Raw genomic sequence first — 14,226 nt, forward strand, 5'->3', positions numbered from 1 at the left:
AAGATGTCTTGTTATGGTATCATGGCAACCCAACTCCTCTCTACATTGACAACCATTCACCACCCTCTGAAGTGTGGAATTGTTGCCTACCTAGTGAACCTTCGTCATCTGTTACACTCCATCCCTTTGGATGTATGCTTCGTGTCTCAGCTCAAGAGATGTTTCCAATGTCTCACTCCGTGAGTTGATCCTGAGTTGTTCGATCTTTGAGAAGATCGATTCTTCTAGAGTTTTTCTTTTTCTCTTGTTGTCATGTAGTAGAGTTCTTAGAGCAAGACATCGAGACAATGATGGTGATTGAATCAACGCCCTTATGAAGTGCAACCTGGATCATGAAGATTATGTTAGCTTGCGTTCCCCCCTTCATCTTACCCTACGCTTGTATCATGGGACGAGATTCTTGTTTAGTGGGGGTGAGTTGTCACAACCACAGTTCAGGCCTTGCCTGTCTTTGCATTAGCCTCCATGCATCATCTCTAAATTTTATGAAACTTTGAAATGGGGGATGATAAACCCTAGCAGCAAATGAAATTCAACTGGGGCCGAAATAAAATCATTTTCTCTGAACCCGAAATGCCCTTCTAAAATGTTCATCATCTTTTCCTTGGTCTAGAACCTCTGGAAAAAATGGTGCATACTTTTCTAGGACAACAGAGGGTCACTGAATTAAATCATATAGTATTTGCATTTGGGCATTTAAATGCTATAAAATTTTTCCAATGCCCAAATAATCATAAATTGAAATGTTTACTGTAGGATATATTCCAACAGTGGTCATGAGCAGTTTCATGTTTTTTGGGATTGATTTAGTATTTTTAATAAAGCCACAAAGTTGTAGAAAAATACAAAACAGGAAATAAAAAAAAGGAAACTCACCTCAGCCAACTTACCTGTGCACCCACCAGAATTAGCCCAGCAGCAACCCAGCCCACTGGCCTCCTTTGTCATCTTCCTCCCCCTTGCCCTAAAGCAGCTGCATGCCCGGCATGCCGCAACCGCGCCACCACCTCCTCCCTGGCTGCTTGCGTGCACCCTTGATGCCCTGAACGCACCACGCACTCCCCCCTCGACCCTCTCTGCCTCTCTCCTCACTCGCCATAGCCGTGCCCACCATGTTCCCCTCGCCTTGCTGCTATGTCCCAGTGATCCGCCCCGTCGCCTTCTTCGTCTTAGTCAAGCCACGCAACCGGGGACGCCCTGCATCGACCTCGCGGCCGTCATTTTCAGTCGCGGGTGTCCGAGATCGCCGTCGTCGCTCCGTCGCCTTCGGACCTCCCTCGAGCCCGCTGATCATCTCGCCGTGATCACCGTGAGACCCTCTACCGAACCCCTCTCTCCCCGTGCTGGATTTCACTGCGTAGCCGTTGTTTCTGTCAAACCCGAGAACCCATCACCACCAGCCGTGTCGTCGCCGTGGCCAGAGCTCACGCGCGTCGCGCCCGAGCACGCTACCATGCTCAGCACGTCCCCAGCAACCCACTGACACCACCATCTCGCCCAGAGACGCCCAGTAGCACCAAACCGAGCACACCCGTAGCTCCGGCCGCCGCCTTTGTGCTCGCCATTGTCATCTCCGGCGACCCCGAGGCCTCCCGATCGCTCTGCTGGACGCGGTCGAGCGTGGGCTACCTCCTGGTGGCCTTCACGCGTCCAGTCGCCACCTGTAGCTCAAGTCTGGCGAGTTGCCGCCGTAGTTATCATCATCGCCAGCGAAACTCCGGTGACTACCGACATGGACATCATTAGGCACTAATCCCCGCTAGCTGGACCAACACTAGACACTGACGGCGGGCCCCGCAGCAGGTCAAAGTCCAAGTCAACACGGGGTTAACCCCTGTCTTGATGACCAGTGGGCCCGCTTGTAAGGTTTGACCTGGGCCGCGCCTATTGACTTGCTCACGTAAGCGTGACACAGTGCTGATGCAATAAGTGATTTTCTGGTTTTAAAATAAATTCAGAAAACGCCCAAAATTTCTAAAATTCATAGAAAATCATCTGTAACTCCAAATAAGGTAAATTATATATGAAAAATGATCAGAAAAATCCAATCTATTCATCCGTACTAGTATCATGCATGTTTAAACAACTTAACATTGCTGTTTAGATCAAAACATAATAATGCACTATTTGAATTCATAGTTTGAGTTTGGAATTGAACCTTTGGTTCAAAATGACTCAAACCACTCTGTTTGTAGTTGCATTAGCTCAAACATCACTCATTTTGCCATATCATGATCATGCATCATATTGCGCATTACATTGATTGTGTTTCCTCTCTGTTGCCGGTATTTGTCCCCTCTCAGTAGACGTGGTTCCGACATTGAGTTCGATGACACCGATGAAGAGTTATATCATCTTCAGAAGTGCCAGGCAAGCAAAACCCCCTTGTTCATTATGATACAATCCCACTCTCTCGCTCCTGCTCTCTTTTATTGCATTAGGACAACAACGATTCAACTGTTACATGTTGCGGTAGTTGAACCCCTTTCCTCTGCATGACCTGTCATTGCCACAGTAAATAGATGAAACCAACTAGCATGAGTAGGAGTTGTTTGAGCCCTTATGTGCACACTCATTCATGCTTGTGTTGTCATGCCTACTATGCTTAGAGTTGTGTCAGGTCTGATTCATCGGGGATGAATTGGAACAGTGATGAACATGTCCTACTGTGTGTGAGCTAAGTGTGTGAACACAATTTGGTAAAGGTAGCGGTGAGAGGCCATGTAGGAGTACATGGTGGGTTGTCTCATTGAAGCCATCCTCAGAAACTGAGTTCTGTGTTTGTGATCCATGAACAACTACTACCACACATTGGGCCTGAAACCAATGGACCCTCTCGGCTTCATAACCACCCTTTGTCTAGGAGTTGCAAGTAGTTTCTGGTGTTTGTAGTATGCTGGAGGCCGTGCGCAGCGCTGACCCGAGGGGTGGGCTGTAATGCGGTAGGCACGTGGCCGGGTATGCCAGGCGCCCGTTTGGTGTCGCGGAACCCTATACACATCGTTCGAGGCCGTATGTGGAAACTTCGGCCGGACTCCCTGCGGATGGAATGTGAATAGGCGATAAACCTGGACTAGAGACTTGAGTGCTCAGGTAGGCCGTGGCCGACACCCTTGTTGGGCTTCCGCTTGAAGGTTGCCGAGTACATGTCGTGTAAACGACGGTAAGTGGTGAGAGCGTGTGTGAAGAAGTACACCCCTGCAGGGTTAACATCATCTATTAGAATAGCTGCATCCGCGGTAAAGGACCTTTGGGTTGCCTATGTAGTTCATAGACAAGTAAAAGTGGATACTCTAAAATGCGCAAGATAAGCGTGAGTGCTATGGATGGCATTCTCGTATGGAGACAGGAGTGAATCCATAGTGGTGTATTGATATGGTGAATATGTGCACTCGTGTGCGCCACCTCAAAAGAGTTACTTGTGGTCGTAGTTTAGGATAGCCACCAAGTCAAAGCTGGCTTGCTGCAGTTAAACCCCACCATCCCCTTTGTTGATAATGATGCATATGTAGTTAGTTCTGATGTAAGTCTTGCTGGGTACAGTTGTACTCACGTTTGCTTAATTATGTTTTTCCAGAGAGACTTCAGTCTCGCTAGTAGTTCCGCTTGGACTTCGACGTTTAGCTTGCTACCTCAGCTACGATCTTGTGCCCTCGGCAGGATCTGGTAGATAGTCAGGCTTCTCAGCCTCTTTCATTTGTAAATGTCTCTACTCAGACATGTTAAGCTTCCGCATGTGCTTTGACTTGTATGCTCTGAATGTTGGGTCATGAGACCCATGTTTGTAATATCTCGCTCCTCGGAGCCTATTGAATAAATACTTTGAGTCATAGAGTTATGTTGTGATGCCAAGTTGTATACGCACATATCGAGCATATTGTGTGTATGATTTGAAATGCTTGGTATGTGTGGGATCTAACAACCTAGTTGTTCATCCGTGGTAGCCTCTCTTACTGGGAAATGTCTCGTAGTGCTTCCACTGAGCCATGGTAGCTTGCTACTGCTCCGGAACACCTAGGCTGGCCGGAATGTGTCCTTCTTTGTTCTTGTGTCTGTCCCTTCGGGGAAATGTCACACGTTGTTCCTTTAAGTCCATGTAGCTTGGTACAACTTGGGTTCATACGTTGTTGATCGACACATTCGTTGTTGGGTCATGTATGCATGTCCCTGTAAGTTAGCGCCGCTTTGGGTCCACGAGTAGTCATGTCAGCCCATGTACTTTGTCATATGGATGCTAACGACACTATCATATATGAGCCAAAAGGCACAAACGGTCCCGAGCCAGGTAAGGCAGCACCCGTGGGAATACCGTGCGTGAGGCCGCAAAGTGATATGATGTGTTACATGCTAGATCGGTGTGACTTAGGATGGTCCTGGCAGCTTTGGTATCAGAGCCTGACTGCCTGTAGGATTACCAAGCCAAACTGGTCAAAGTTGAGTCTAGAAATTCTTTAGTTATATAAGGGAATTCATTGTGGATGGGAACGTAAGGCTCTTTTTACTCTTTTACCTTATGCCCTTCTGATCCGAGTCATCTTATCTTTCCTACGGGGTTAAGGAACTAGGCTTTCTCTTCTTTCTATCAGGATCACGTGTCACTAATACGTAGATTTATAAGATTGGTGAATTCAAGCCTTAGTTCAGTTCTTACTGTCTCCGTGTATTGACAGTTGGTCTCGGAATCTTGATTTTATAATGATCAAGTGGTTATGCCACCATTTCTGCAGGATGTCTCAAATCCTTTGAGCATTTACAGCCGTTATGCTATCCAAGGCATTCCAGGTTTCTAAATAGTCTGGTGCATTTGCAAATCTCTTCTTCCGTTCCCGATGTTCCCTTGGTCAGATTAACCACACTAGTCAGTGAGTTAAGGTACTCCATTGCCTCGACATATATGTTGGAGCTATTATTATGACCCTAGGTGTCTTAGGGGATCATCTAGTAATCTAGCCATGTTTTGTGTTCCCAGTGCGATGATTCTGGCCATCAATCTCGAAAGCATCCCGTGATGCCACTTAGTTAGTAGGCCTTCTACTCCTAGGTTTCTGAACCCGAGATTCACCCTACTTCATGTTGATAGTGTTGCTAGTTGCTTTAGGTTATTAGTAACCTTTCTGATAGTCCTCAAGGTCTGTGGTATTTCCTTCTTCCAAATACCATGAACCATTCCTGGCAGAAGTTATTTTGAGCCGAAAGATCACAACCAGAGTGCTCTTGACGAGTTCTCGGTTCTATGTTGTGACTCTGCCAGTTCTACCTTCTCCGCATGGGTTATCCGAAAGAAACCTGTTGAACCTGGTTCGACATACTAATCTATGCATCCACAACTCAGAAAGTTATATGGTCCTTGAGTTGTCCCTCCTTAGTTGTATTCTGACCCCCGTCTATAAATTGATAGTCAAGAGTATGCGTGCATTTGTTTATCGATGCCTATTACTCTTGTGGTCTGTCAAGCCATTCTATTCTGGAATGACTAGGAGAAACAAACTCCAGTACCTTATCCATTTCTAGGATTGGGTCAAAGCAGTTGTATTCCGCAGATCAAATTGCCAATCCAGCTTTTGTTCTGTTCTACCTTGGAGTGTTGCCCTCTTCCATATCAAGTATGGCATGGGAATTGCACAATCTCTTATGACTTCGTGATACAGTGATACTTCTCACCCTTATCATTCATTCTCGGCTACCATGATGTTGCAACCGGAATGCCGACAGGTGAACTATGATGTGTGAAATCAATACTCCCAACAACCTTGTTGCTTGGTAGTTAAAGGATAATAACTTCATTCTTAGCGTGTTGGATATTGAATCATCATTCTAACACTGATTGTGCTACCTAGTTCTTATTTTCGGTGCACTCCTTGATCAATGGGTTACGATTGTGTCAAACCCTCACTCTTTGATCATATCATCTTGCCCTGAAAAGCAAGATTGTTCTCGAGCTTAGTAACATAATGGTGGTTCGTGATTTTCCGGATATCTTCTCGGAAGTATCACCAGGTTGTCACCTCACTGCTATGTTGAGTTCATGATAAAGTTCGTTTATCTCTATGAACCACCCTTTCTCCAAGAATCTGTGTTGGATACCCTAAGCTAGTTGGTTAAGATAAACAACAACTTGGAGAGTTGGAAGATAAAAGCTTGTCCGACTCAGTTCACTCCAAAGGGGTATCTTTGTGTGTGTGTGTGTGTGTTGAAGAAAGATGATATCTTCATTGATTGATCCTCGTGGTAAATTGTTGGATCTATTATCTTATGCAATCTTTGATTTGAATATGGGCTATCGTCAAATCAAATCAGAACCAACGATATTCGTAATGTTGTCTTACTCGTGGATGTTTCCTCGAGCATACACCATTATATCTTTCGGGTCTGACCAATGCTAACACCTTGTTCACATAATTGTGGAATTCCACTTATATGGAAACCTCGATGAATTGTTATTGAGCCCATTGACAACATTTCTATCTTCTCCATGATTTGTGTTGAACATCCAGCTGGTATTGGAAACTTTTATAAACATTATCCTCATGTTTCCTTCATGAAGCATATGTTCGGCTGAAAGGAGTAACTTCCTCTGGTTCACATGCACTTAGTGCAAGTTGCCGCCGTGAGTTCAAAAAAGATTGTTTTAGTTTCCTTTGGAATCATTCCAAGTCAGTCATGTACGTGTGAAGGATTCTATGGTCTGATAGACTGATCATCTTCATTCTATATGTATCCCTAGCACACCAAGCCACTGATTGATTTGTTCAAGGATAATAAGTTCTAAGTGCTTGTCCTGAAGGTACCAGACGGATTTTTACAAGATTCTGTTATCGTCGATGATGGTTCCCAACCAGAACTCGGTAGTGTTTCGTTTTAAGACTACCATGTGATCATGCTTGTCTGGGACAACGTGTTCACATGTTTGTAGCAGAACCAGCTCATATTTTGGAGCTTGCTATCGTAGTTTATTTCCCGAGAATCTCGCAACGCCATCTCATCGATTTGTGTTGCAAACTTTCATTTTTCCTTCTAGACTTGGTAAGTCTGGAATATCATGTTACCAACCAGATCCGAGTCTCAGGCAGATATGATGGTTGGAACTTTTCCAAGATCTATTATGTAGGTCCCGACAAGGTTGATGTTCTGGCCGACACACCTAGTCGGAAGATCTTTTATTGTAGTATCTTGATTGAGGAAGTTGGCCACCTCCCCATGAGGATTTCGTAGGATTTACTTTCGTAGTTATTCCTTATGGATTCTTGTGCTCCCGAAGTCCAACCTTTTACTTGATGTTCTAGGTACCAAACCTTTTTAATAAATGGGTTGCGCTAGCACATCAAGGAGAACATTAGAAGCGGAGTGCTAAATATCTCTCGGTCGATCATCTAGATTTTGTCCCCTTGGCCTCGCTAAGGTGAAATATGAGGAAGTGTTATCTTCCTTTGCATCTCCATCCTCCAACGGTATTCATCATGGTAGTGTGTTGTGTTGCCAGGATCCTTGTCACGGATGTTGGTAAAACATTGATGAATATGGAAATGCTCAAGTTCTTGAGAGCACGCACAAGCTCTAGGTTTTATCATTGGCACCAATTGGGATTTCTCCCAGTTTCTTCAGTTATGCTATAACCATTCCAATAGTGGAATCACTCTCTACTGTTGAGCTTCTCCCCAGTTACTAGAATCATTCCCAGCAAGGAACAAAGACCACCATCAGGACGAGGGGGCTGGGGGCTTCCAAGAGCCTCGTGCCATCGCCTGTATCCTGGGCGGCTCCCAGGCCCCAGCCACTCATCGCATCTTCAAGCAGTTCGCGCATGAGGTGAATGCAGCCCTTCCCAAGCTCGAGGCAGTGCACCCGCTCAAGTGGTCCAAGTACACCATCACCTTCGATACCTCCGACCAGATCAAGTGGGCGGACATTGCCGGCGCGCTCCCAATGCTCTTCTCGCCCATCATCACCAACGTATTCATCACCAAGACACTCATCGATGGCGGCGTAGGGCTCAATGTTCTCTCTGTCCAGATGTTCAATAGGCTCCAAGTGCCGCATCACCCGCTTCAGCCTACCAAGCCCTTCTCAGGAGTGACCGACGGCTCTACGCATCCGATCGGGCTGGTCCGCCTCCCCGTCACCTTCGGCAAGCGCGACAATTACTGCACCGAGCACATCGACTTCGACGTCGCCGACATTCGTCTGCCGTACGATGCCATCCTCGGGTACCCAACTCTCGCCAAGTTCATGGCGGCAATGCACCACAGCTACAACATCCTCAAGATGGCAGGGAACTGCGGCATCATCATGGTCGCTTGCAAAGAAAACGATGCGGTGTGCTATCTCAAGCGTGCCTACTAGGCTGCAACGGTTGAGAACCCTGACAGCGAGGGCGCCATCCTCCCTCCTAAGGCCGTTCCCAAGAAGAAGAAGCAGCTGCTCCGCCAAGGATCTTAGGAGGATGGGGCATCTGGCGATGTCGCTTCAAGCCCTGCGTCCGCGGACAGGGCGCCTTCCCCTCTCTAACACGAAGGCGCGCCGGGCGCCCCCCTCAGGCTGGGCCCGGGGGCTCTCCTCTGGAGGGCCCCTGGCCTAGACAACGTCACGAGGGAGGCACTCGGGCACCGTGTGGAGGCATGCTTCAGTGCGTGGTTCCACGGAGAGAACGTAGGGCGCGAGGCGCCTAGCGCTCAGGAGTTCGTCAACAAAGCAGCCAAGGAGATTCAGGAGGCAAGAGTTATGCGCGGCAATCGCCGCCCACCACCAGGCGCGTCTCCTCGCCCAGACGAGGACGGGGAGCTGCGTGTTTGTGTTGACATCCCGGGGCTCAACAGGGCCGCATCTCAGGAGCTCTTCTGGTCATCCCGTGTTGGCCGATGCGAGGGCCCCACTCACAGCTACGTCTGCATGCCCTTCGGTTTGCTGAACGTGACTGCTGCATCCTAGCGCCACATGCGGGGCCTCCTGGCGGCTTAGGAGGGCAGGCGCCAGGCGATCCAGGCGGAGATGGCGATGGATCCTCATGAGCCCCCCCCCCCCGAACCTCTAGATCCTCCCGAGGTTCAGGACCAGGGTGGCTCGTGAGGAGCGACTTATGCGGCACACGCCTTCTACTACCCCAACACCTCTTCAGCAGCGGTGCCAGGTGACAACTTTTAGTTTGTTCAGTCGGGGGCGCCCCTCGGGCTGCACTATCCCCAAGCCGCATGGGTTCGTCCCTGCGGCACGTATCCTTCTTGCATTTATCAAAACTGGCTTACCTTCTCCCATGAGTTGCTTTATGATCATCACCGGCTTGCTTCAAGTCCTATACCCCACGCGGCCTCCCCGCATTACTGACTCGCCTTTTACTCATCCCGTAGCGGGGGCTACACATGCTGGCATGACGCTTGTGCTCGGGTCCGTCCCTGCAACAACGACAAATCTGAGAGACCGAGCTCTGGCTCGCGTCCTGCCCCGCGCACGTCACTCACCAGGTCCTCAGTGCCTTCATCTTCCTGCGAAAAGATCAATGGATAGGCAGCAAACACGGTTCGGGGTCATATTCTCCTCCACATGCTAACTCGCAGGAATATCCAGAGCCTAACTACGGGCAGGCCTGATGGCCACCCCCTCTCACGTAAGTCGCTTGAATGTTAAGGGGGGGGGGGGCTCTTGAACATTGCGCATGAGAAACTCCTACTGGCTCTCTAGCCGTCATCCCCTGTCCTTGACCATGGCATCGCGACCTGGCATACCAGCGGCGGCTGAGCCTCACTGGAGTGTCGGGACCCGAGGACGTAGAGCATCTAGACGAGCAAGAAAAGGGGATGGCCGTCGTGAGCCCTACCTAGAGGCGCCACCATTAAGGCATGAATGGGCACCATGCAAGGGAATCGCCGCAGGCTCACTAAGATAAGTCACTCGCATATCAGCATGAACCTCACGACTCAATTCCACGACCTTCACAGTCTCTCTCGGGCAATGTCGCTTTCCTTTCCGGCCCTTGGGGAGCTACTTGCACGCCAAAGGGGATCTCTTGAGCATCACACCTCAGGAGCTCTCACCGGACCTCGGGCCACTCACCTCCTCGCCTTGAACATGGCATCGCGACCTGGCATACCAGGGACATCTGAAGCATGCCTGGGGACTGGGTCTTGTCGGCGTAGAGCGCTCAGCTACCTCGATAACAGAAAGGGGGAACCATGCCGGAGAGAGATACGCAATTTCAACACAGTACTAGGAAGAATAACGTTGGAACAAAAGCATTATGGTTTTTTACATACCCCCACGAGGCATGTCATAATTCCGCGCAGGGAAACTAAAGAAGGAAGACCTCGGAGAACCGGGCCAATGGGCATCACCGGCGACGCCGAACGGATGCCGCTGCCGCGCTCCAAGCGCGGCGAGAGCTCGGCGACACGTAGCTATCGTCGTTGGACTCCGGAGAATCACTGGGCTCGGTAGAGTCGATGGATTCCCAGGAGTCATCGCTGCTGCTGGAGGGGATGCCGGCTAAGTCGGAGGCGGGCTCGACTCTCGCGACTGCGCCCCATGGGCTGCTTCCTCCGGGGCAGCACTCCAGCCGCCGACCCTCCTTGTGAAGACCTTGAAGAGCAATGTGGAGGCACCGTCGTACTCGAAGTGGATGGCGAGGGCCCCTTCTATGCGACAGGCGTGGGCAACATCGCCCCATCCACGGGTCATGAAGATACCGCCTGGAGGCACTACCTCGACCTCTGCTCCGGTGACCAGGCTGCAGCACCTGGCGTGTTGCAGCCACAACTCAAGTGGCCCACTCAGCGGTATCTCGTCGGCGAAGAACCTCGAAAACCGGATCCACAAGCAAGGCGGCATTGCCGCCCACACCAAGAACTCGCACGAACTCCCCTCGGCATGAGTTCGCATCCCTGCTGGCCGCTCAACTTCGACTTGCCCGCTACAGCCCCGAGTCGCACGGCGGTGGGCATTGCCGTCCTGCGCGTGGGCGTACAAGGGAAGCGGGAAGCCAGGCAAACGTTGTTCGTGCCAAGGCCGGGTCATCGCCTGCCCTCCGCCAGCATCGCGAGGATGACAAAACCTTTTCTTCGGCGGAAGCAGTTTTGGCTCCTCCCGAGGGGCTTTTCTCTTTTCTGCCGCAGAGAATCTCCTGATTGATGCCATGGACGCTACGACAAGACGAAGAAGAAGGAGGAGTGGGCAGCAAGAAGATGGACATGAGCGAGGGGGGCTCTGCCCTTCCCCTCATTTATAGCCAGAGGGAGCCAACCACCGGCCTCCATGATCCCACGCAATGATGGTTTTCTCTGCATGTAGTAGCGGCTCGTCAAGTCGGGCAGTTGCCGAGGTAGTGTGGGGGCGCTCTGCACTTGCCCTTTATCTTTGCCTAGAAGCCAAGTCCGAGCATGCATTGGGCCCGATGGCTACTATCGGTGTTCTGGATACGGGGGTACCCAAACTTGCCTGCCCGCGGCCCGCGGCGTGACTCCATCGACGGCCTGGTACGGCCTAGCTTCAACATCGACAACCCAAGACTCTTGCAAGGGGCCAAGCGTCGCGAGGCGGACAACACCAAGACCTCCAAAAGGATCAACCTCCTCAGGATGGCTCCCGAGGAGCGGAGATCTCTATGCAAGGCTCACCTCGTGTGGTTTAGGTGACGTGAGCCATGACGATTGAGGCCAGGCGGGCGCCAGCAGGCGCAGTGTACCAGTTTCCTCTTTTGTGCAAAGGAGGCAAGCAGCAGGCGCGGAGTCCTGAGGAAGCTGCTAAAGGTTTCCATTCCTGTGCAATAAGACCAAGACTGCCAGGACGACAAGACGAAGGTCATCGCCGAGCCCACCGCAGTGTCACGACTAGAGTCTATTGCAGGCGAAGACCACTTTAGTCAGGATAAGATGCACTAGTTGTCTCCCTTCAAATCTAGCCGTTGTGGGATCCCTTCCCGCCTTTGTTTGGGAAAAGGACCAAGGCCACTATAAATAGGACCTAGCCACCATGGGCAAGGGGGTGAACCGCATCCATTTCACCCTCACCATCTCACTTGAGCTCAAGAACACACCTTTCGAGGTTGTTCTCAACTGTACTAGTTCATCCTCAATCCCTCGAGGCCAAAATCCACCACAAAGCAAGAGTAGGGTTTTACACCGCAAGCTGGCCCGAAACTGGGTAAACTGTTGTGTCCCCTTTCCTTCAAGCTCGACGTGCTAGGCTGTGAGATTGGCGAGTAGGCAGACTGGGGAGAGTGAGATTTTCGCACGCACTCTAGAGTTCGAACCTCTCAAGGGTTTGCGGAATCCGAAAACCGACAGCGAGTGATGACAATCACAAATATAGATATATCAACCGAAATATCGTATCAACATATGTTTAGAAATACATCAATAGCAAGTCATATGAAATACTAAAATTCATAGTTTCCCACAAAATACTTCAGATTGATAAGCAAACACATATGTTTAGCTATTTTTCTAACAAAAACGTATAGCGCTCTACAGTGTGGATCCAAATTTTCGCTACTAGCACAAATTTGAGATTGAGGCAATTGGCCTGAAGAAATTTCTTCGTTTTTCAACTAACGAAGTATGGCCAAATCAAAGCAAAAGGGGGTTACGTCAAACTAGCAAAAATTTTAGGCGAAGTATCAGGTGAAAACGAGATTTCAATGAAAATCTGGAAATTCTCCTCGTGGGCCGTCAGATCCACATAGAACGACACAGATCTGAGAGGGGATCCCACCAGCTACTTAAACGCAATTTTATAAATAACCCCTCCTTTTACCCACAAAGTCCTTGACGCTTCCACCACTATCAATTCGTCTTCAATCTCATGGCCGTGATGGATACTCGCCCCACGCCGGCCACGATGCATAGTCCGACGGTGATGACGCGCCCTCCGCCAACCGTGATTTCTCCCCCTCCGCCGTCCATGAACAGCCCTCCGTCTGCCATGTTCCTTGTGCCTCCGCTGGTTTTGACTCGCCCTTCGGAAGAGATGTTGGCGCCGCCTCTCCACGATCTCATCGCTCCTCTATCCCCCGCCATGTCTCAACGTCCTCGTAGCCAAGCAACAGAGTACAACATGTGATTCAGGTACTAATTGTACTACTCTGACATCATAGTTTTATTGCCTCAACCTTCTCGTAGCCGTGGTAGTAGAGTCAGCAGGTGAATCATGGTAACCTCTAACTGTTTTTTCCCGCAAAAAAAAACCTCTCATTGTTTCTTTCATCTCTACCTGCAGGCTGGGAGCTTGAAGTTCATACATTACAGGCTTTGTGCTGATATTTTTGCTTGGACTACTATTTTTCTACATTTCTGAATTTTGTATTTCTGAAAGTTGTCTTGTTATGTAGCCTGAACCTTGTAGTTGATTAAGTTAATGTTGTACCAAGCATTATCATTGTCTTTCCAATACATTGCTTTCCATGCTTAAGTGGGTTGGCTGCTGATTGCTGCTGCATCTGGCTAGATAGCTGGTTGTACTCTCATTGTTTGTTGTCCCTTTTTTTTTCAGAGTTTGCATTGAATTTGAATCACAATGGCAATCTGAACCCAAGTGCAGATTTCTGACCATGTGAAAGCCCACAGCTACATGCTGAAGTTTCTTGGCTTTTATGGCTATGGAAATAATTATACAGAAATAATTTTGCCAATTCATGAAAACGCATGGTTCGTGTCAAAAATCATGGCAAGATGAACTTCCGTCCATGTGCACATTGCTGTCAGTTATGCAACATGAACCAAATAATCCTACAATTGATTCATTCCATGAGTCAAATAAACAATACCCAAAATTCACAATGGATCTTGAATGATATCAATATATAGAAACACGCTTGGACATATTACATAGACGGACTACATCAGATCACACTAAATTAGTGTACATCACATCTTTCGGTACAACTTCACATTGAGCAACTACAAAACAAGCTTTGGTGAATTACGTGTGTGCAACGATTCACAACATCAAACATCAGAAAAGAGAGGCTGCAGAATCGAACGAGGTCGCCGCAGTCGGATGTGACTCAGCTTCAGGTAATGGCCACTGGTTCTTCCATCTTTGTGAATGGTGCCATGCAGAGCGGGACAGCGGGCTAGCTGGCCGTGGTGTGGAGCACGCAGGCTCTGGTGTCGCTGGCCCGACTGCCGTCGCCTGCGTAGCCCTGCTCCACCGCAACACGGTAGTCGTCGCTCGTGACTCTGTGAGGCTACCTGGGTCGACGCCGCAGGTACCCTCGCTTGTTCCAAGGGTGGCTTCCTAGGG

The 14,226-nt window shown here is 49.3% G+C and overlaps 1 long non-coding RNA gene across 1 annotated transcript; it reads left to right on the forward strand.

Moving 5' to 3' along the window:
* The first annotated feature begins 12,749 nt into the window (after positions 1 to 12,749).
* On the forward strand, positions 12,750 to 13,419 carry LOC123162093 (uncharacterized). The gene is made up of 2 exons (XR_006481039.1): positions 12,750 to 13,049; positions 13,201 to 13,419. It is a non-coding gene; the product is annotated as an uncharacterized lncRNA (long non-coding RNA).
* The last annotated feature ends 807 nt before the right edge of the window (positions 13,420 to 14,226 follow it).

The sequence above is a fragment of the Triticum aestivum genome, chromosome 7B, assembly GCF_018294505.1.
Source record: "Triticum aestivum cultivar Chinese Spring chromosome 7B, IWGSC CS RefSeq v2.1, whole genome shotgun sequence".
Classification (NCBI taxonomy): Eukaryota; Viridiplantae; Streptophyta; class Magnoliopsida; order Poales; family Poaceae; genus Triticum; species Triticum aestivum.